The 20,282-nt window shown below is 43.2% G+C and overlaps 1 protein-coding gene and 1 pseudogene across 3 annotated transcripts in view; both read left to right on the forward strand.

The window, feature by feature from the left end:
- LOC147117052 (enhancer of polycomb homolog 1-like) overlaps positions 1–20,282 on the forward strand; it is a 245,519-nt gene that overhangs the window by 114,524 nt on the left and 110,713 nt on the right. The window lies entirely within an intron of this gene.
- Positions 2,564–3,663, forward strand: LOC147117053 (proteasome subunit alpha type-3 pseudogene; annotated as a pseudogene).

The following is a 20,282-nucleotide window of genomic DNA, read 5'->3' on the forward strand; positions in this document are numbered from 1 at the left end:
CTTCCCATCCAGACCCGTTGACTTTTTTACTTTGAGCGCTGCCAACTTTTTAAGTATCTCCTGCTTATCTATTTTGATCCTATCCAGTTTGTCTATTGCCTCCTCCTTTACTGTGACATTGGCAGCATCTTCTTTAGTGAAGACAGGTGCAAAGTGCTCATTTAGTACCGAACCCATGCCCTCTGCCTCCACAAGATCTCCTTTTTGGTCCCTAATCAGCCCCGTCCTTTGACTACACTTTTACTATTTATATGTTTATAAAAGACTTTTGGGTTCCATTTTATGTTACCCACTGTTCTATTCTCATATACTCTTTTTGCCCCGCTTTCCTTTTTCAGTTCTTCTGTGTACTTTTTGTATTCAGCTTAGTTCTCTACTGAATTATGAACCTGACATTTATCCTAAGCCTCCTTTTTCTGTTAAATTTTAATCTCTCTATATCTTTAGTCATCCAGGGAGCTCTTACCTTTGTGTGGCCTTCCTTTCCCCGCATGGGAATGTGTCTAGTCTGTGCCAACGATCTCCTCTTGTAAAGGTCTCCCATTGCTACTGTGGACAGAAGTGGCATGAAATGCAGGCAGAAGAATTTTTAAAAATATATTTTAAATTTCATTTTAAAGCCTGTCTAAATGGTAGTTGATAAAGTCACGAAGGCATGAAAAACCTCTGATCCATTGTACTAAATTTAGCTGGTTGGGCTAACTGACATTTAGAGTAGTTTTGGATGTTGATCTGCAGGTGAGCTGCTTGCTGGCAGTATGTAGTTTTCAAACCAGAGTCCCAGACCCTTGGGCCTGCAAGGGGATTTGAGAGGGTCTGTGGGGTCATATTTCTGTTTTTCTGTATTCTATTTTTCAGATGTTAGTTGGGGATATCTTGTAACATGTACCTCGCACTAATTGTCTTGGAGCATTTTCCTACTTTAAAGGCGCTTATATAAATGCACTTTGTTTTTGCTGTAGTAGAGGACCTCTCTGGAGAAACCAAAAATGTTTTTATCTATTTTAGCAAGCATATATTATGTAGGGAAAGTGTTACACTTCCACCTATGCCCCCTAAAAAAAAAAAGTAACAAGCAAGTTAATTGAAAAATATACATTGCAGTTAATATGATTATACCAGTAAGAAAAAACAATGAATTATGAATGGACAGTATAATTACCAACAAATAACTCCAGCAAACACTAAGCTATCTGTAAGCAGCTAGCAAATGCTACAAAGCCATCCAATTAAATAACTGAATTTTTCAAACTAATTTCAGCAGCTATCTTGATTTCATAGTAATTCTATGATAGAGTTCTAAAAATAAAATTTCTAACAAAATACATTGAAAATAGTTCATAACAAAACTATTAAAAGCCCCATACAATTATTACTGTTGATACAGGAAACTTTCGATTTACCGGCACTTAAATAACCGGAAATCTCGGTTAACTGGCAAAATTCAGGAGTAGGTTTTACTTCATACTGTATTTGCCTTCCTCCAGCTGTTGCTGTGCAAGGGTGTGGGTGCAGCTGTTGCTAAGCTACAGAGACGCTTGGAACTTGTGGCCATTGTTCTACAGTTGTTGCTAAGCAACAGGGTTTGTTGCTTTATACAGAGCTGTCAGCTCTCCCCATCTTTTACTATAGCGTTCGGTTATCTGGAATTTTTGATGAACCGGCACCACGTCGGTCCCGTCCGTGCCGGATTTAAAAAAAAAAAAAGTCTCCTGTATGTTGGAAATCCCTAAAGCAGCATTGGCCTCCACAGGCCTGCAATGATCAAATGGACCTGGGACTTGAAATGTGCTGAATTCCCAGAGCTATCCTTGTGTACTTTGGCTTCCTTGAATGAATTAGTCCAGGTAATGGACTAAAGCTGCTTGAATGAAAGAAAGAAAAGAAAGACTTGTGTTTTATATAGGGCTTTTTCACAACCTCAGGATATCACAAAACGTGGCAGCCAATTTGTGCACAGCAAGGTCCCACAAAGCAAAGAGATAATGAACAGAGAATCTATTTTTTAGTGATGTTGGTTGAGGGATAAATGTTGGTTAGGACACCAGGGAGAACTCCCCTGCCCTTCAAAATAGTGCCGTGGGATCTTTTACGTCCACTTGAGAGGACAGATGGGTCATGGTTTAATGTCTCGTCAGAAAGATGGCACATCCGGCAGTGTAGCACTCCATCAGTGCTGTACTGGAATGACAGCCTAGATTTTGTGCTCAAGTCCCTCGCGCAACTTTCTGAATCTGAGGCAAGAGTGCTACCACTGAGCCATGGCCGACACCTAATGCAATCTGTGTACAAACATTCTTGGAATACAATTCCCAGGTGCTGTTTCTAATTGATGTCAATGATGTGCATTTGGAAATTCAATGTTTTGTTGAATTCTTCTTTTGTTTCTTTCTCCCCTTCCCCATCACCCGCCAAAAAACAATCCCAGCTAGTATTGGAAGCTGTGAGCATAAACCATCCTTTAATCATGGTGCCACAGAACTGCTTTCCACTTGGTGAATATTGCAGTCTGGCTCAATAGCATCAATTGTTCCCTGGCTTTCTTGGTAATTGGATGGTTATTTTTTGGGGTGCTTCATAGCTTCCACTGAGCTGGGCTGTGTAACATTTCATTTATTGCTTCACTTGACCAGTCCACTGGTCTTTTCAGTGTTCCACTTTGCCTTTCCCAGTTTGAGTTGCATGCAGGGCAGGCAATGTGCTCCCAGACCTCCTGTAAATGCCACTGTGAAGGTGACTTGCAAAATGTGCATTAATAAATTGTCCCTTCATGGTGAGAGTATCTGGCTGAGCAACTCGAGCTGCTTTTATATTGTCGCTTGGGTCTGAAGAGTGCTACACTATATGTCCAAATTATGCAACCGATTTCTGTTAGTTATATCGTTCGGTCCCGAATGAGCTCCATCAGTACCAGGTATGATTTGTCAACATCCACCTTCTCTCCTGATGGACGAGTATTCCAGGTTGAATATGCCATGAAAGCTGTAGAGAACAATAGCACAGCCATCGGGATAAGGTGTAAAGATGGAGTAGTGTTTGGAGTAGAGAAATTGGTCCTTTCTAAACTGTATGAACAGGGCTCCAACAAACACATATTTAACATTGATCGTCTGTAGGAATGGCAGCAGTGGGTCTTCTGGCAGATGCACGGTCTCTTACTGATATCCATAGTTGGAAGCTTCTTCCCTTGCAATATGATATTCCACTGAGGCATCTGCCAGACAGAGTAGCAATGTATGTCCATGCATAGACATTATATAGTGCTGTGAGGCCGTTTCAAAGCAGCTTTATTATGGGGTCTTAACGACAAGGACGATGGAGCTCAGATGTACATGATTGACCCTTCAGGAGTGTCCCTTGGTTATTGGGGATGTGCAATTGGAAAAGCTAAAGCAGCAGCAAAAACAGAGATTGAGAAGCTGCAGATGAAAGACATGACTTGCAGATAAGTGGTTTAAGAAGTTGCAAAAATAATCTACATAGTGCACGATGAAGTAAAGGATAAATCCTTCGAGTTGGAGCTAAGCTGGGTTGGGCAAATTACAAAAGGCAGACATGAGCTTGTACCTAAAGATATCAAAGAGGGAGCAGAAAAATATGCCAAAGACTCTCGAGGAAGATGACGAATCTGATGAAGACAACATTGTAATTAGTTTCTTTTGAAATATACAGTACTGTTTGAAACTAAACTCTTGTATTTTCTTGAATTCAGAAGAATGAGGGGATCTCATTGAAGCATACAAAATTATTACAGGGCTTGATGGGGTGGATGCTGGGAGAATGTTTCCCTTGGCTGGGGAGTCTAGAACCAGGGGCCACAGCCTCAGGATACAGGGTAGGCCATTCAGGACTGAGATGCAAAGAAAGTTCTTCACACAGAGGGTGGTGAATCTTTGGAATTCTCTACCCCAGAGGGATGTGGAGGCGCAGTCACTGGGTATATTCAAAACAGAAGTCGATAGAATTCTGATTAGTAAGGGCATCAAGGGATATGGTGATAGGGCCGGTGAATGGAGTTGAGGCAGAAGATCAGCCATGATCTCATTGAATGGCGGAGCAGGCTCGAAGGGCCAAATGGCCTACTCCTGCTCCTATTTCTTATGCTCTTTTATTACTGCAGAAAACCCAAGTTTTCATCAGTTCCACTGATTTCCCTGATTACCGGTTGTGGGGGTGGGGTGTGGGGAGGCACACCGCAGCCAGTGTTGGAGCAGCGAATGACTGACTGCAATTCAGAATTTCCGCGTTTAGATGCACATGCGCTAAATCCTGAAGTAGGGGTCATAACAACGAACGAAGAGTATTCGCTGTTATTACCCACTGCAAACTCCGGGTCATTGTACAGGAAACTTTTGTTTAACCGGAGGTTAAATGTCCGGAAAGCTCTATCCACCGGCAAAATTCAGGAGCCGTTTCCTATAAGTTTTTTTTACTTCTGGTTGCTTTTTTTTTCCAGTCAGGCTCTGCAAGGTCTAGCTGAAGCTGTTGCTTAGCTACAGAGACGCTTTTAAGCTGCGGCCGACTGTTTTGAAGCTGTTGCTAAGCACCAGGGTTTGTTGATTCACACGGAGCTCAAAAGCTCTGTATGTTTTAACATTAGCGCTGGTTTCTACGGCAGTTTTGATGGTACGGCACCAGCTCGGTCCCGTCAGTGCCGGATACCAGAAAGTTTCCTGTATAATGCTTTTTAAATCAACTAAGGGTCCCGAACCTAGAACAGAATCTGCTGGAGACTGTACCATAAATATTATTGGTTGTACGCTACTGCTTTATTTTCAAACATTCTTAGAAAACACTTATTTACCTGCCCAACATATATAAATTCTAATCAAAATACACAATAGAAGATAGGAGCAGGAATAGGCCATTCGGCCCCTCAAGCCTGCTCCGTCATTCAATGAGATCATGGCTGATCATCCAAGCTCAGTACCCTGTTCCTGCCTTCTCCCCATATCCCTTGATCCCTTTAGCCCTAAGAAATATATCTAACTCCTTCTTAAATATATTTAATGAATTGGCCTCTACTGCCTTCTGTGGTAGAGAATTCCACAGGTTCACCACTCTCTGGGTGAAGAAATTCCTCCTCATCTCTGTCCTAAATGGCTTACCCCTTATCCTTAGACTGTGACCCCTGGTTCTGGACTCCCCGGCTATCGGGAACATCCTTCCTGCATCTAATCTGTCTAGTCCTGTTAGAATTTTAGAAGTTTCAATGCGATCCCCTCTCATTCTTCTAAACTCCAGTGAGTATAAGCCCAATCGACCCAATCTCTCCTCATACGTCATTCCTGCCATCCCAGGTATCAGCCTGGTGAATCTTCGCTGCACTCCCTCCATGGCAAGAACATCCTTCCTCAGATAAGGCGACCAAAACTGCACAAAAGACTTAATCTACCATCGACTCATAAAATACAATGTAAAGTAAATTAAACATTGTCCTGTGAAATAGATAACTAACTAGATAAATTAGAGCCTCTGTTTGCACGGTGTATGTATATCTGCAATAGTCACAAAAAACTTTAAGTAAATATGAGTACTTTTAAAATGGAAACCAGGTAGTAATTATTACTGAACTATAAATGTTTTGCAGAAAATGGTGGTATTACACAGCAGGTACATTGTAACTTTTCAGATGTAAACCTTTCTAGCAGAAAGTCTACCTTCAAAATGTCGACCTGTCTTTTCTCATTTGAGATGCTAACAGACCTGCTGCGCATTGCCAGCATTTTCTGTTTCTATTGTGGATTTTTAACAGGTTTTTTTTCTCGCTATCTCCGTTATATTTAATGCAGACTTCTTTCAGATTACAACCTTATACAGAAACAGGGCAGAGATCCTCTGCATTGTTCTAAAAGGATTCACCCCTCACATTCAAAGCATCTTCTCCTTCTTAGGCAGTCCCTCGGAACCGAGGATGTCTTGCTTCCACATTAAAAATGAGTTCTCAGGTGACTGATGAGTCCAATGCAGGACCTACAGTCTCTGTCACAGGTGGGGCAGACGGTGGTTGAAGGGGCGGTTGGGTGGGGTACTTGGGTTGATGTGCGCTGCCTGCGCTTGGCTTCCGCTTGCTCCTGGCGAAGAGACTCTGGGTGTTTGGCGCCTTCCCGGATGCTTCTCCTCCACTTTGTGCGGTCCTGGGCCAGGGATTCCCAGGTGTCGGTGGGGATAAAATAAAAAATCAAAGCATCACCACAGGTCAACCACATCAGTGCCTTTGCCAAATTACAATTTAATCTGGTTTCTCTCACCAAGTATTAGGTTTGTTTTTTTTACCAGACAAACTGAATGAATGAAATTCAGCACAAACACACTAAAGGAACACCTCTTTTAAAAGGCACTTTTATATTGACTATGTGCTGTTGAGAGTATGTGCATTGTACTCCCATTGCCAGCTCATTATAATTTAACAGGGTACGGCATTATAGTGTACTAGCTGGGGAGCCCCGCGTTGCGAGGGCAATTTTGGGGCGCTTGGTCTCCCTGCCCCTGTGTGTCCCCCCTCTCCCTGTCATGTCCTCTCCCTGTCCTATCCCTCCCTCCCCTCCCCTCCCCTATCTCCCTCCTCTCCCTCCCTCCCTCCCTCCCTCCCTCCCCTCCCCTGTCTCCCTCCCTCCCTCCCCTCCCCCACCCCCACACCTCCCCTCCCCCACCCCCACACCTCCCCTCCCCCACCCCCTCACCTCCCCTCGCCCACCCCTCCCCTCCCCCACTCCCCTCTGTCCCTCTCTCCGGCCCCTCCCCCTGCCTAGCGCCTGAGGTCCGGTGCCGTTGCGATAGCGGCCGTGCGGGGCCTAGCGCTTAAGGCGCGGTCGGGTTCTGAGGCCGGGACGGACCGGAGCTGAGGTCCCCTGCGTCTCGCGCGGCTGATGGACGGCCGCTGCGGGCGGGCGGCGCATGCGCGGTCAGTGCGGGCGGCGCGAGGCGGCCCACGGGGAGCAGGCAAGGGCGGCTTGGCGGCCGTTAGCGAGCGGGAAACTTCGGGCGGCCCGCCCGCGCTCCGTCCGCGACACCGTGAAACCTGAGAGGGGGAAGTAGAGAGACAGAGAGGGAAGAGGAGAAGGGGGGAGAGAGGGAAGAGGAGAAGGGGGGAGAGAGAGAGAGAGAGAGAGAGAGAGAGAGAGAAATTTTTTGAGCTTCAGGCCCCGAGTCCCCCCTGCGCGAGGGTGAGGAGGAGGGGGGGGTTGCTAAACACAATATAAAACTCAAATAAATTGTTAATTAATTCCCTAACACACAATTCAAATATTTACCTTACTTCCCTAACACACAAAGTGTGGGGGAAAAAATCGTGAAAAATCAAGATGGCGGCCACTCACCTCGGTTCAGAAGGATAAGGCCCGCCCACACACGCACCGATTGGTCGACCGGTCAGGTCACCGAAGCGTAGGATTGGTCAATCGTCGAGTCACTCGACACTCAACTGTAGGAAGGAACCCGCCGTCCGATTGGTCGACCTCGACGTCACACGGTCGCTAATGAGATGCTAATGAGCGGAAGGCTGAACGTTTTTTGGATACCGCGGGTGGGATTTTTGTGCGGCCGAAACGTAAATACGCCTATGACCGGTCCGGAATCGCAAGCTTTCTTTTGAGGCGACGCGCGCGTCGGTACGCTCTGTAACTTTCAAACGTATAGAGAACAGACAGACAGACAGACATCGGGACAGAAGAGCCGCTTTATATATATAGAATATATAGATATGTTACTGGACTAATAATCCAGCGGCCTGGACTAATAATCCAGGGAACGAAAGTTCAAATCCTGCCATTGCAGTTTGAGAAATTGAAATGTGGAAGTAAAAAGCTGGTATTAGTAAAAATGACCACAAAGTTATTGGAATGTCATAAAAACCCAACTGGCTCACTAATGTCCTTTAGGGAAGGAAACCTGTCATCCTTAACCAGTCTGGCCTATACGTGACTCCAGTCCTACATCAATGTGGTTCTCTTAACTGCCCTCTGAAGTGGCCAGTTATCACCACCACCTCAGGGCAACTAGGTGTAGGCAATAAATGCTGGCCTTGTTTATTTTCTTTACAAAAAGAGAGTACTTGGAACCAAAAGTAGTGTACTCCTTTTAATTTGTCCTTTTCATTTACCTCTTTCTTCCTGGGCTGCTCTGTCTCCCAACTGCTTTTCATTCCATTTTAATTTTATACAGCTGCCAGATATGACAGTTGAGCAGAGGAAAAGGCAACAGGCGCACAAACTGAGCTCTCAACACACTAATCTCTAATAAACATCAACAACTGTATAATTCCAACCTCCTCCTCCCTCAATGAACATCACACCCCTGAATATCGTAAAAACTTCCCAATGGCTCTGTTAGCAAAGGAAGCGTATAGCTGAACCATATCAAAGTCTGAAGTTGAATTCTTCATCAGTGTTCATTAGCAGATCTCAGCTTGGGTAGCAGTAGCAAAACTACAATTGCCCAGAATTTGAAGTTGTAATGACGGCGAAACTCTCAGTGCTCACCGTCTTTACTCTGTAAAACTGATAGATTTCTGACTATTAAAGGAATTTCTGACTATTAAAGGAATTCAAGGGATATCGCGATAGGGCCAGTGAATGGAATTGAGGCTGAGGATCAGCCATGATCTCATTGAATGGTGGAGCAGGCTCGAGGGGCCGAATGGCCTACTCCTGCTCCTATTTCTTATGTTCTTATAAACCGGTTACAAAATGGAGTTAGTTCTTTATTGTGTGTGTAGACGGGCCATGACGGTTTGGTCAGTGAGCACACAAGAAGTACTGGCATCATGGTGTTAGCAAGAAATTAAGTCATGATACTTAAATGTCCAAGGCTTGTGTCAAGACATTGCTACCAGGACTTACTGCAGTTAGAACAGCTTGCTGGACTAGATAGACTAGCAGCGGGTAATACCCAGCAGAAAGTGTGTCTTCCTGGCTACATGCTTAAATAATCTGGTAAGTTTACCTTGCTGATTTCTACGCGAGACTAGTGAATTGGGAGCTGGCAGCAAAGTGGGTAATGTAAGGAATTGTAACAAAGCTACATGCCACTGTTCCATTGGGACTACATATTGATGTTCCAACAGTCTGTGCCACAGCACTGTATCTGCAGTGTACTAAGCTGTTAATTGTTAAATACTTCCTAATATTTTGGGATGTTAAAGTCTCTTTGATCCAAATTGTGTGGCAACTATCTTCTACTTTGAAAGTAAAGATGGTGTTGCTAATATCAAGTGAGCGTGATTGTTTTAATTTGGAATACTAGACCCTAATTGCCCGGAATTTGAAGTTGTAATGATGGCAAAACTCTCAGCGCTCACCGTCTTTACTCTGTAAAACTGACTAACCTCTGGAGCCTGCACATGCACAGTTAAACGCGGAAATCCTGAAATTGCTGTCCGTTATACCCTGCTCCTCCACAGAGCGCGCTGTTGCAGTCCTCGTAGATGGAACTCGATTGGAAATCACTGAATTGAGTGAACTTCCATTTTTACACTCTTCTTACTATAAAAACCCTTGAAAAAGTTATGCCTTGTTGAATGAGGTGTAACTAAGTTTTTAACAGTGTATTAAGTCATATTTACTGCTGAACAACATCTTTGACCTTGAAAAACTAAATTCATATTTGTGGAATGATAATTCCATAGATTTTTTAATAATTTTTATTTCATTTTGAAGTTTAATATTTCAGCTTCTACCTTAGTCCCATGTGTATGTCCCAATCTTTATTTCGCTTTCTGTAAAATTATAAAAAGTGAATGATTAAAACCTGCTTGTTACTTCCTGGTTTGCTGTCTGAGAATTAATCCGTGTCAAGCTTAGCCTGCTTGATGACATCACTTTTGCTGGACGCCAGAGATCCCCTATATATGGCATCAGAATAAAATTAATGTTGGGAACGGTGAAATCGACGCCATAGCGCCCGCTAAAATTTTGTGGGCAGCTTTCTTCAAGGTCAGCGGCGAACGCCGTCACTTCACCGCTGACCGCAAAATTCAGGCCAATACTTTGATGGCATAATGATAGAAAAATTAGTTGGTCAATTGTTGAAGGTAAAACTATCCATCTTTTAAGATCAAAAGCAAAATACCGTGAATACTAGAAATCTGAAATAAAAACCGAAAATGCTGGAAACACCCAGTAGGTCAGGCAGCATCTGTGGAGAGAGAAAAAGAATATGTTTCTGGTCAATGACCTTTCATCAGAACCAATCCTGAAACGTTAACTCTGTTCTTTCCACAAATGCTGCCTGGCTTGCTGAGTATTTCCAGCATTTTCTGTTTTATCTTAAGCTGTGGGTGTTTTTTGTGAGATAGGATAACAGCTGCTGTTTCCATTAGTGCTCTGATGTGTAGCTGGGGGGTGGGGGGATCCTTCAGAATTCCTTTGGGGAAATGGAAGAAACTGTTCCTACATGCTTGTATTTTCAACTGCTTAAGGTACCTGGAGGTCCCTGCAGAGGTGACATTTGTAGTGTTTTGGCTCCTTTTAGAGTAATGGAGCCAAAGGCACTTCCTAAATCATTTTGTAGAAAACCACATCAACAAAAATATGGTCTGTTTACTGATGTAGTTCTCTTGTTTTGAAGATTCAAGTAAAGCAGTAACTTTTATAATTGAATAAGTTTTGTACTGTGCTTCGATTTTATGAATGGGTTATGCAAATAAGTTATTCTAGATTTTCTAACATCCACTGACATTTATATCTAATTTTTTCAATCTTATATTCTGATTTATAAAACTTATATATTGTATCATGTATCATTATTTAGATTGGAAAATTGTGCAACTTAAAAGCAATCTGCATTGCTCCATTTTTATATTGATGTTTATAGTCCTTTTAGTGTAGTATTTGTGAATAGTGTGAATGTCCAGCAGTACTTAACTTGGTCAGTACAGAATGAGAGCATGCTGGATGTGGAGGGTGCCAATTTGAACCAAATGCTAAGAACTAATGGATACATTGTCATGTGTAAAGCATATCAGTAGTTGATAAATTTGCATATTGTACATTTGCTGAGATGGAATGGGTGTGCCTGAATTTCGGAAGCTGTTGAAGTTATTATTGCTATAGAGCGTTTTTATAATGCTTTGTGGTTTTTAGTGGCAAGACTAAGTAGGCAGGTGATTTGAATCCAAAACTTGTGTTTCTGTAGCACCTTTCATAACAGAACAAAAAAATCAAAGCCATTTCACAGAGGAAAAGCGGAACAGATGCCGGGCCTTTGCAGGATGCTTCAGTTATGACCAGAAGCTTGATCGAAGGGGTGGGTTTTGAGAGAGGTTTTAAAGGTGGGGAGAGGGGTTTAAAGAAATAATTGTGTAATGCAGGCTGAGATGGGTAAAGCTTTTATCAGCAAAGGTGTGGAGATGCCGGTGTTGGACTGGGGTGGACAAATGTAAGAAGTCACACACCACCAGGTTATAGTCCAACAGCTTTATTTGAAATCACAAGCTTTCGGAGCGCTGCTCCTTCGTCAGGCGAAGTGGAGCAGCGCTCCGAAAGCTTGTGATTTCAAATAAAGCTGTTGGACTATAACCTGGTGGTGTGTGACTTCTTACATTTATCAGCAAAGGTGGAGCAGGGGTGTGGGGGAGGGGTGTGCACAGGAGGCCAGAGTCCGAGGATAGGAGTTAACAGCGGTACTGTGGGGCAAGGTCATGAAATTATAGATGAGGATTTTAAATTAATTCAGTGTGGGTGGGGAGCTCGTATTGGTTAGTGTGGAACAGGATTTGGGTGCCTGAAGTTTTGGATGATTTGGGAGTTTGTAGAGGCTGGCAAGTAGGGCAATTGAGAAGTAGAGTCTGGAGGTAACCGGTGTAGACAAGGGGTTCCGCAGTAGGGTCAGATAAAAATGTGTTTTTGGTAGGGGATAGGATTTCGGATATGAAGCTCTGCTCTAGGTCAAACAGAACAGGCGGGGGAACTAGACAGCACAGAGATGGTTAAAGGAACTGGTAGAAAGTAGATGGAGATATTGCTCTCGTTTGGAATCTGATCCTTTGTCTTTGTAATGTTGTATGTCCGTGACAACATGTCGATGAGGAAGAGGTAAGGTCCAAGAATGGAATGAATGGGAGCTGTAGGGGAAGCAATTGGTGATGTTATGCTGTTTGCATTGGGACAGGTAGGAATGGAACCACACGAGGGCAGGGCCATGTAAAATAGATGGTGGTGGAATGGTCTACCATATCAGACAGGTTAAGGAGGGATAATGTGCTGTGACCATAGTCTGAGAATATCATTGGTGATTTTGACTAGGACAATCTCATTGCTATGACTAACGTGGAACCAGAAGGAAGAGCTTTGAACACTGTTTTGACGGATGTGAATTATGCAGTTGCGGGTTGTTTATGTTTGGAAAAAGGGGAGGTTAGAGATGGTATTGGAGAGGGTGGGTGGGTTAAGTGTGGGCTTTTTGACTAGTGGGTCATTACTTGAATGAAGGGAGCCATTGACCTTCATAGCAAGCTTTGAAGCCAGACAAGGTAGTTGTCAGTAGTGGGGAGAGAATCAAAGGGCAAGAAGTGTGTCTTTTAGAAAATGAGCTTGAAGAAGGAGGTTGGGGAGGGGGAAGATGATGGAAACTGAAAAGTGGCAAAGTCAAGAGGAGCTGGGTGATTGTCAAATGCAGAGGAGATGGGGAGGTGATGCCTGCGGCAGCTGTGTGGATGGCCTCAATATTTGAGCTAAAGAAATCTATGACCTCAAGTGATGTTGGATGAGGTTTGAGAGGAAGTTTGAAGAAGAGAGTTGTGAATTGTTCTTCCCCTACATGATTCATGTCCCTGGAGTACTGGCAGCATTTGACAGCGAAGAGGGAAATGTAGAAGTGTATGTCCAGAGACTTGAGCACGAAAAATCTAGGCCGACAGTCCAGTGCAGTACTGAGGGAGTGCTGCTCTGTCTGACGTCACATCTTTCAGATGAGATGTTAAACCGAGGCCCCGTCTGCTCCCTCAGGTGGATGTAAAAGATCCCATGGCACTATTTCGAAGAAGAGCAGGGGAGTTATCCCTGGTGTCCTGGCCAATATTTATCCCTCAGTCAACATCACTCAATCAACATCACTAACAGATTATCTGGTCACTATCCATACTGTTTGTGGGAGCTTGCTGTGTGCAAATTTGGCTGCCGCATTTCCTACATTACAACAGTGACTGCACTTCCAAAAAAAAAAAAAGTACTTCATTGGCTGTAAAGCGCTTTAGGACGTCTGTCTGGTGGTCGTGTAAGGTGTTATATAAATGCAAGTCATTCTTTTTCATGGTGTGGTGGCCAGATTTGTTGGTGAATGGCAAGACTGGTCATGTGCCAGGTGCACTTGTGTCGATCGAAATGGGTTCATGTTTGGGTGGCAGCCAGTATGTGACCTAAAACAATGCTGCATGGGCATGGATGATACTTCCCTGGTTGTGTTTAAGCGTAGGAATAATTTATGTGGGAATCGTGAATGCAAATTCATATCTTATTACTTTGTGAAGCTTGGGTGTACTGTGCCACCCTTCATTTTTTTTAAGTGTTGCATTTTTCAGTTGATCTGATTTTTGTTAAATTCCAGACATCCCCAGCAGTGATTTTGTGGTCTCCCATCGGTTTTTTCTTCCTTCATGTATGTGCACAAATTAACTAGGCAGATGAAGGGAGATGTGTTTCAAAAACTTGATCACGGATTTAACAAGTGTCACGGACAAAAATTATAAGATGTCTTGTTGATGTCGGTTTGGTTGAAATAGCCCCAAAAAAGTTATTTGTTTAAGATGGCCTTCATTGTTAAAAATTTGCTGTAGATGCCAAGCGTTGGTGGGCTCAAGCATAAAGTATTGCAGCTTAGTGGACCAGCTATTCCCCATGTTATAAAACTTCATCCCGCTAAATGTATAGATGTATGAGCATATTATCTTGCATTTAAAGTTACCTAACCCCACTAAAACTAGTAAACTTGTCTACACAATGCCCTGTATAACATACCACATTTCTTTCTCCCCTCCCCCCCCCCCCCCCCCCCAACCCAAGAGGCCTACCTATATATTTTGAGAGCTTGCAACCAGCTTTATTTCTTAACCTGTGCTTTCTTGCCCATTTCTGTCCTTTACAGTGCAATTCAATTAAAGCAATCATGCACCCAGACTCTACTTCCCCGCCCCCCCCCCCCCCCCCCCCCCAAATACTGGTAAAAAGCAGACACAACAAACAAAAGCACAGGAGAAGATCAAATGGAAGCTACGGGCAAAACAAATCGGGAGGAAAGGAAAGCACAAATGCTGTCTAGTAAGGCAGGAGGGAAGGAGACGAGGCCTTGACCCCCTCAACAGTAGTGTGAGCCATGCGACACATGATTTCAGAACACCTTACTATCACCAGATTTTTACAGGAGAGTGACGAAAGTGTATATACAGGTAGACTATCCTTTATCCAAAAACCTTGGGACTAGCTGTGTTTCGGTTTTCGGAATTTTTCGGATTGCAGAAGGTTTTCATCTCCGTATCTGACAACAAACACTGTTGCTTAGCAACAGCTTGTAAACACTCGGGCCCTGCCTTGGAAGCGTCTCTGAAGCTGTTGCTAAGCTACAGAGACTCTTTCCACAGCCTGACTGTTTTTATTAAAAAAAATGCTAGGTTTTTTTTCTTCCCCTAACGAAACGGCTGCTGATTTCTGCCGTTAGATCGAGGTTTCCAGCTCCCCCTGCTCCATATCTGAATTCCTTGACTTAGCGGGGGTCTGGGGCTCGACTGCCATCGCCAGTTGTTGGAAAGCCGGATATCAGCTGACTCCTACACTAAGCTGGCCCGCAAATCAGGTTGGGGGGGGGGGTGGCGGGAGGGAGAAAAGACACTGACGGGCCGCTGCAGCTATCGGACGGGCCGTTGTATTGTTGGGTTCACTCTCCCGGTACCTCCTTCACACTGCCTGGCTCGGCCTGCAATCTCCTACCCAGGAGGGAACTCTGTGACCCTCTGCCCTGCTCACAGGGAAAGGCAGAGCTCCCGGACCACTCCTGTCATGTTTGGTGCCACTCGGGTCATGTCGTGCGCACGACTTACGCTCCACGAAAAAACTTTCGGTTTTTAGAGGTTTTCGGTTTTCGGAAGTGTGGATAAAGGATAGTCTACCTGTATATGATCCGGGTTAATCCATGAATGCACACTTTAATTGTGACTCTTTGGCCACTGCACATGATGGGGTGTCTTGACATCAGCAATAGCACATTATCCAATAAATCAACTTCATAAATTTTCATGCTGCCCGAACAATTGAGAAGATAAAAAAAAATGTTTTAACAGGGTCTCTAGCTGGTAAGCTTACAGGATCTTTTTGGTTTGTATTTGAGTGGTGCTGCTGCAAGAGACTCGTGTAGCTGAGTACAATATAGCACCAGCATAATATAAAAGTGGTTTACATTGGGCACATTTCCAAAGCATGCAGGAACTGGGATATTTGATCCAATTGCAAATTCTGTGGAATCTGGTAGCAACGATTCCAAGTCAGCAATCTTCCAATAGACTTTGTCTTGTACACACAGTTTTGAGAGTGGCTGTGGACATTTAGAAAGATACGCTTTAGGAAGAATCTAGGTCAGTTTAGGGTTAACTGTTCTTTTCTAGTCATCATCTGATGCATGTTGCCAGCATTAAATATTGATGGCAGATAGTATTCTGGTACATGACCTGTAAAGGAATTTTCCTTTCTTTAGCTTAACTAGCCAGCTGAAGAAAACTACCGTTGACATGTTGCTATAATTTTCTTTCACTGAAGTTTTTGAACTTTTGTGTAGGCTAAAATAGTTGTTCATTAATGTCCCTTTCTCTCTGTGTGCATGCAAGCACTTAATATAGTGGCATCTCCTGTAATTGATAATGGAAGTTTATATTAATGATTGGAAGTTCATAATTAGTGTAGTAACCTGGGAGGTTATGAGTAACCTGATCCACCAGGTGGTGCTGTGGCAATTGCTCTCCTGAGTTAAGTCTGATCTGTACTGTTGTACTCTTTGTTTTTGCTGCCTCATGGCAGAAGCTTTTATGTGCAAGGGTTGATTAAACCATGTTACGGAGTTAACCTGTGTCTGTCTCCATCTATGGCCAGCTCAAGATACCACAATTAGTATTTCAACCACTGCATTAAAAGTAGTTTTTCTACCTAAAATGAAAATTGTAGAAGAACATTGTTTGTTACAATCGTATTGCTTTATTGCCATAAATCTGGCATCAATATAGTGGTATGGTACTAGAATGCTACCAGCTCAATTGCAATTGATGCCTCTAATGCTTTGGCCCGGAACCCATGAAAGCAAGTGGTTTAAATGTGCAGTTTTGTTGTGCTACAGTATAACAAATGGAACTACCTTATGAATGAGTGCTTTTGCAGGGGTTCATTCACACTGTATCTGGTACAGTTGATCTAATTTGTGATGTAAAACCAAATGATAACCATCCCCCTCCCCACCTATTCAAAAAAAAAAGGTGGTGGTAGACATGTGCTTGTAAGGAGGATGAATGTTTGCACAATGACAATCCAAGTTTTGGAAAAAGCTAGAGCAAGCATTAGCCAGCAGGTGTAAGTGAGACAGTATTGTTTGATGTCACCTCATGTGGTGGCAGCGCCGTTAAGCTGGTAATGATAACAGTAGCATTGTACAAAATGTAATCCATTTGTAACAGTGACAAGTTGTTACAGGCTTTGTTTCTAGAGTGTTGCGCATTCTGTATAACCACAGTTCTCTTCGTTGAGTATTTGGATTATACTGCATCTCATAGACAATTCACATCTGCATAGTACTGAGTTTATGAAATGCCTTTCAGAAGTGATGGGATTCTACTGTTTTTTAATATAACAAAAGGAGAGGATGTAGAAAGAAACTCATGGGCTATTTTGATGTAAAAGTCTGTTGTTACTCGTCAGTGTAAAGCTAAACTATTTGATTTGCTGAAATTGAACTCCGATTTTAATTCTATATAGTAGTTGAACTCTGATTTTAAACTGTGGAAGGGTTTTCAAAAATGCAATAAGAATCTGGTTTGAAAACATTGGATAAATAGTCCTTATCCACCGCTGGAAGGCCTTCACTTCAGTCTATTTCTGTGTAATTGATGTAAAATAGCTGGATAGTGCACAAATCCAGTAAATGTCAGCATAATCAATGTATGAGCAGCATAAATCTGAGTGCTTCATATTCCTGTTTGCAGTGATTGTAAAATTTACGAATGTGGAGATTGGGAAGCCGTAATGTGGGAATTATACTCTACTGAGCATTTTTTTTTTTAAAAACAGCTTACAGCTGGCATGGCATATTGTCAGTTTACTGCAAGTGATGCTAAAAGTCTTCTTTCTCACTTTATCCACCCACCCGCGATAGATGTGCCAAATATAATGCATTTTAGTGGAATACTGAGGGGGAAAAGTTTTTATTTTAAATTACTAAAAGTAGTCATTTCTGATGAGGAATATCATGAAGTTAGAGGACACACCATCTCAATGCTTCAAGATTTCCAAATACATACCCGGCAGCCTGGCTTTTCCTATGGAGTTTGGTAGTGGCAATCAAACTCCAAGGGCAGAAATGCAAAAATTATTATTTTTAGATGTGGTTACTGCTTACATGCCCTGGATTATGTGGCCCTGGGAATTTTTACACACTATTGTGAAATTTTGAACATTATCGTGAAATTTTGAAAAGAAATTAATCCATAAATTACAACCTGTTCATAAACTCAGCTGCCTGTATTTTGTTCCTCACTAAGTTCAGCTCAACTATTGTTCTCTGACCGGCATTGCTTTACTGTCTGTCAATATGTTGAATTTAAAATATTTGTCTTAAAATCCCTATCCTGCCCCATCTCTGCAACCTCCAGATTTGTTTCCCTTCCTGCACCATTTGATCTACAAAATGCTCCCCTTTGTGCACTCTGTTCTTCCTTCACCCTCCCTTCAGCTGTCTTGGCCCTACTCTTTGGAACTCCCTCTCTGAACCCAAGTGTCACTTTCTGTTAAATGCACCTTCCCAAAATCCTTTTTGATAAACTCTCCCATCATGGTTCAGCATCTGGATCCCTATTTATTTTATCACCTCTTTTCTCCCCCCCCCCCCTCCCTAATTCACCTTGGGGTGTTTGCAAAAGGCACTATATAAATGCACAGTGTCAGTAGTAATGAAACCTACAAACGGAGCCCTTTTTATTGATCCTAATGCTCACATCATACCCAAAATTTGAATTCTGTGATCAAAGAGATAGCCATGGCTTCATCTTTGAACTGCTTCTTGGCAGTGGTGCCAAAAGTGTAGTATAAAGGTTCTGGGTTGGTTAAAGTAAGGTGGGCCCCAAATTATTTTTCTTTTGCATTGTTAATTAATTATATAAACGGCACTGGTGCAAAGCCTGCACTTTGCTTGCCTTCACTTTTTTTTCCATTGAAAGTTAGCATTCTGCTTGGATTCAGCTGATAAAGGGCAATTTCATCTTCATTAAAGTTGTCCTCGGGCTTATGAAAATAAAATTTCTCATTTTATATCACTCACCCAGTTTTTACTTTCTGTGGGGACATTGCTTTACATTCTGAGAGAGTCTGAACTTGATTGGAGGTGATCATAAAAGCGGCTGATCCACAATATAGAAATTAGGTTGGTTTCAAAATCTTCAGTGAGTTCATTTGCCATTGCTAACACAACAATGGCAGACCATCCAGGAGGATTAACTGCTTGAACCTGGTTGATTTTGAAATGAGCAACTGAATTTGTTGGTTTGGACCCATTTGGGTGGGGCTTTGATTTGAAATTAGATCATTTATTTGAATTGAACAAGACATTAGCAGGTGGAGAGATGTAGCAATTCCGAATTAACTATTTAGTTATATGTTATTTGTTTGAGGAGCAGGCAATCTGGTTCTCTTCCAGCTTGTCAGAAATGTTGTTTCTCACCAATTTCTTCCCTTCCCGAAAGAATTGATTCCTTGCTTAAAATGTGGTGAAACGGGTACTAGTTACCCTCTTTTTTTTAAATAAGAAATAAGAGCAGGGGTAGGCCATATGGGCCCTCCGGCCTGCTCCACTATTCAGTAAGATCATGGTTGATCTTTGACCTCAACTCCACTTTCCCATCCGATCCCTGATGGGCCTTCAATAACCACAAAACTAGAAGTTATAGACTTAAACAAGTTGGCTTTTAATCACTAAGATCAGAGCTAACATCTCAACACGCCGATTGGTTCACAGGAATGAGTCATACGGATCCTGGGATCTTTATGTAAGAGAAGTCAGGGGCGGAGCCAAGAGCCAAGACCTGGAACCTCCCAGGTTAGTCGGGAAAGAGGAAGTGAAACTATACAGTGGGGGAGGGTAATATACATGAGTGCAAAACGAATACAGAATCAAGACAAACAGATTTCATTACATTCACCCCTTCTATAGATTTAGTCCATCGGGGTGATGTTTCTTAAAAGTTGGTATAAGTGAGTCTGTCAGGAGGTTTTGCAGTTCTCCGTGATCGGCGCAAAGCCGGTTGGGGTGCCTCTAGGGGAGTGGATTCTGGTTCCTCCGCTGTCCGGGCCTCCGCAGTGTCTTCCAGGTTATCTGCAGTGTCCTCCAGGTTAAAGTTGGGTATTGATACCTCTGGGCGTCCTGTCTCTTTGTAGTGTAGGTCTTCATCGGGTAGTCTCCCATCGTTCTCTCCGCTCCCCGAGGGAGCGAGGTCTTTTATGGAAACAGTGTCCTCTCGCCCATCAGAGTATTCGATATAGGCTTACTGAGGGTTTGCATGGAGGAGCTGTACCTTTTCCACAAGGGGGTCCGTTTTATGGCCTCTCACGTGCTCCCGCAATAGTACTGTCCCCGGAGACGTCAGCCACGTGGGTAGAGATATGCCCGAGGTGGATTTCCGGGGGAAAACTAACATCTTTTCGTGAGGGGTAGCGTTAGTGGCAGTACATAACAGAGACCTTATGGAGTGGAGCACGTCTGGGAGGACTCCCTGCCAGCGGGAGGTCGGAAGGCCTTTTGACTTTAAGGCTAACGTGACGGCCTTCCAAACAGTAGCATTCTCCCTTTCCACTTGCCCATTACCCCGGGGGTTGTAGCTAGTGGTTCTGCTAGTGGCTATCCCCTTCGAGAGCAAGAACTGGTGCAGCTTGTCACTCATGAATGACGTCCCCCTATCGCTGTGTATGTAGTTCGGCATGCCAAACATGCAGAATAGATTACAGAGACACTTGATGACCGTGGCACTGGTCATGTCTGGGCAGGGAATGGCGAAGGGGAAGCAGGAATATTCATCAATGATATTGAGGAAGTATACGTTACGGTCG

The sequence above is a fragment of the Somniosus microcephalus genome, chromosome 5 (genome assembly GCF_052327205.1).
Source record: "Somniosus microcephalus isolate GS21.2 chromosome 5, FLI_Smic_1.0, whole genome shotgun sequence".
NCBI lineage: Eukaryota > Metazoa > Chordata > Chondrichthyes > Squaliformes > Somniosidae > Somniosus > Somniosus microcephalus.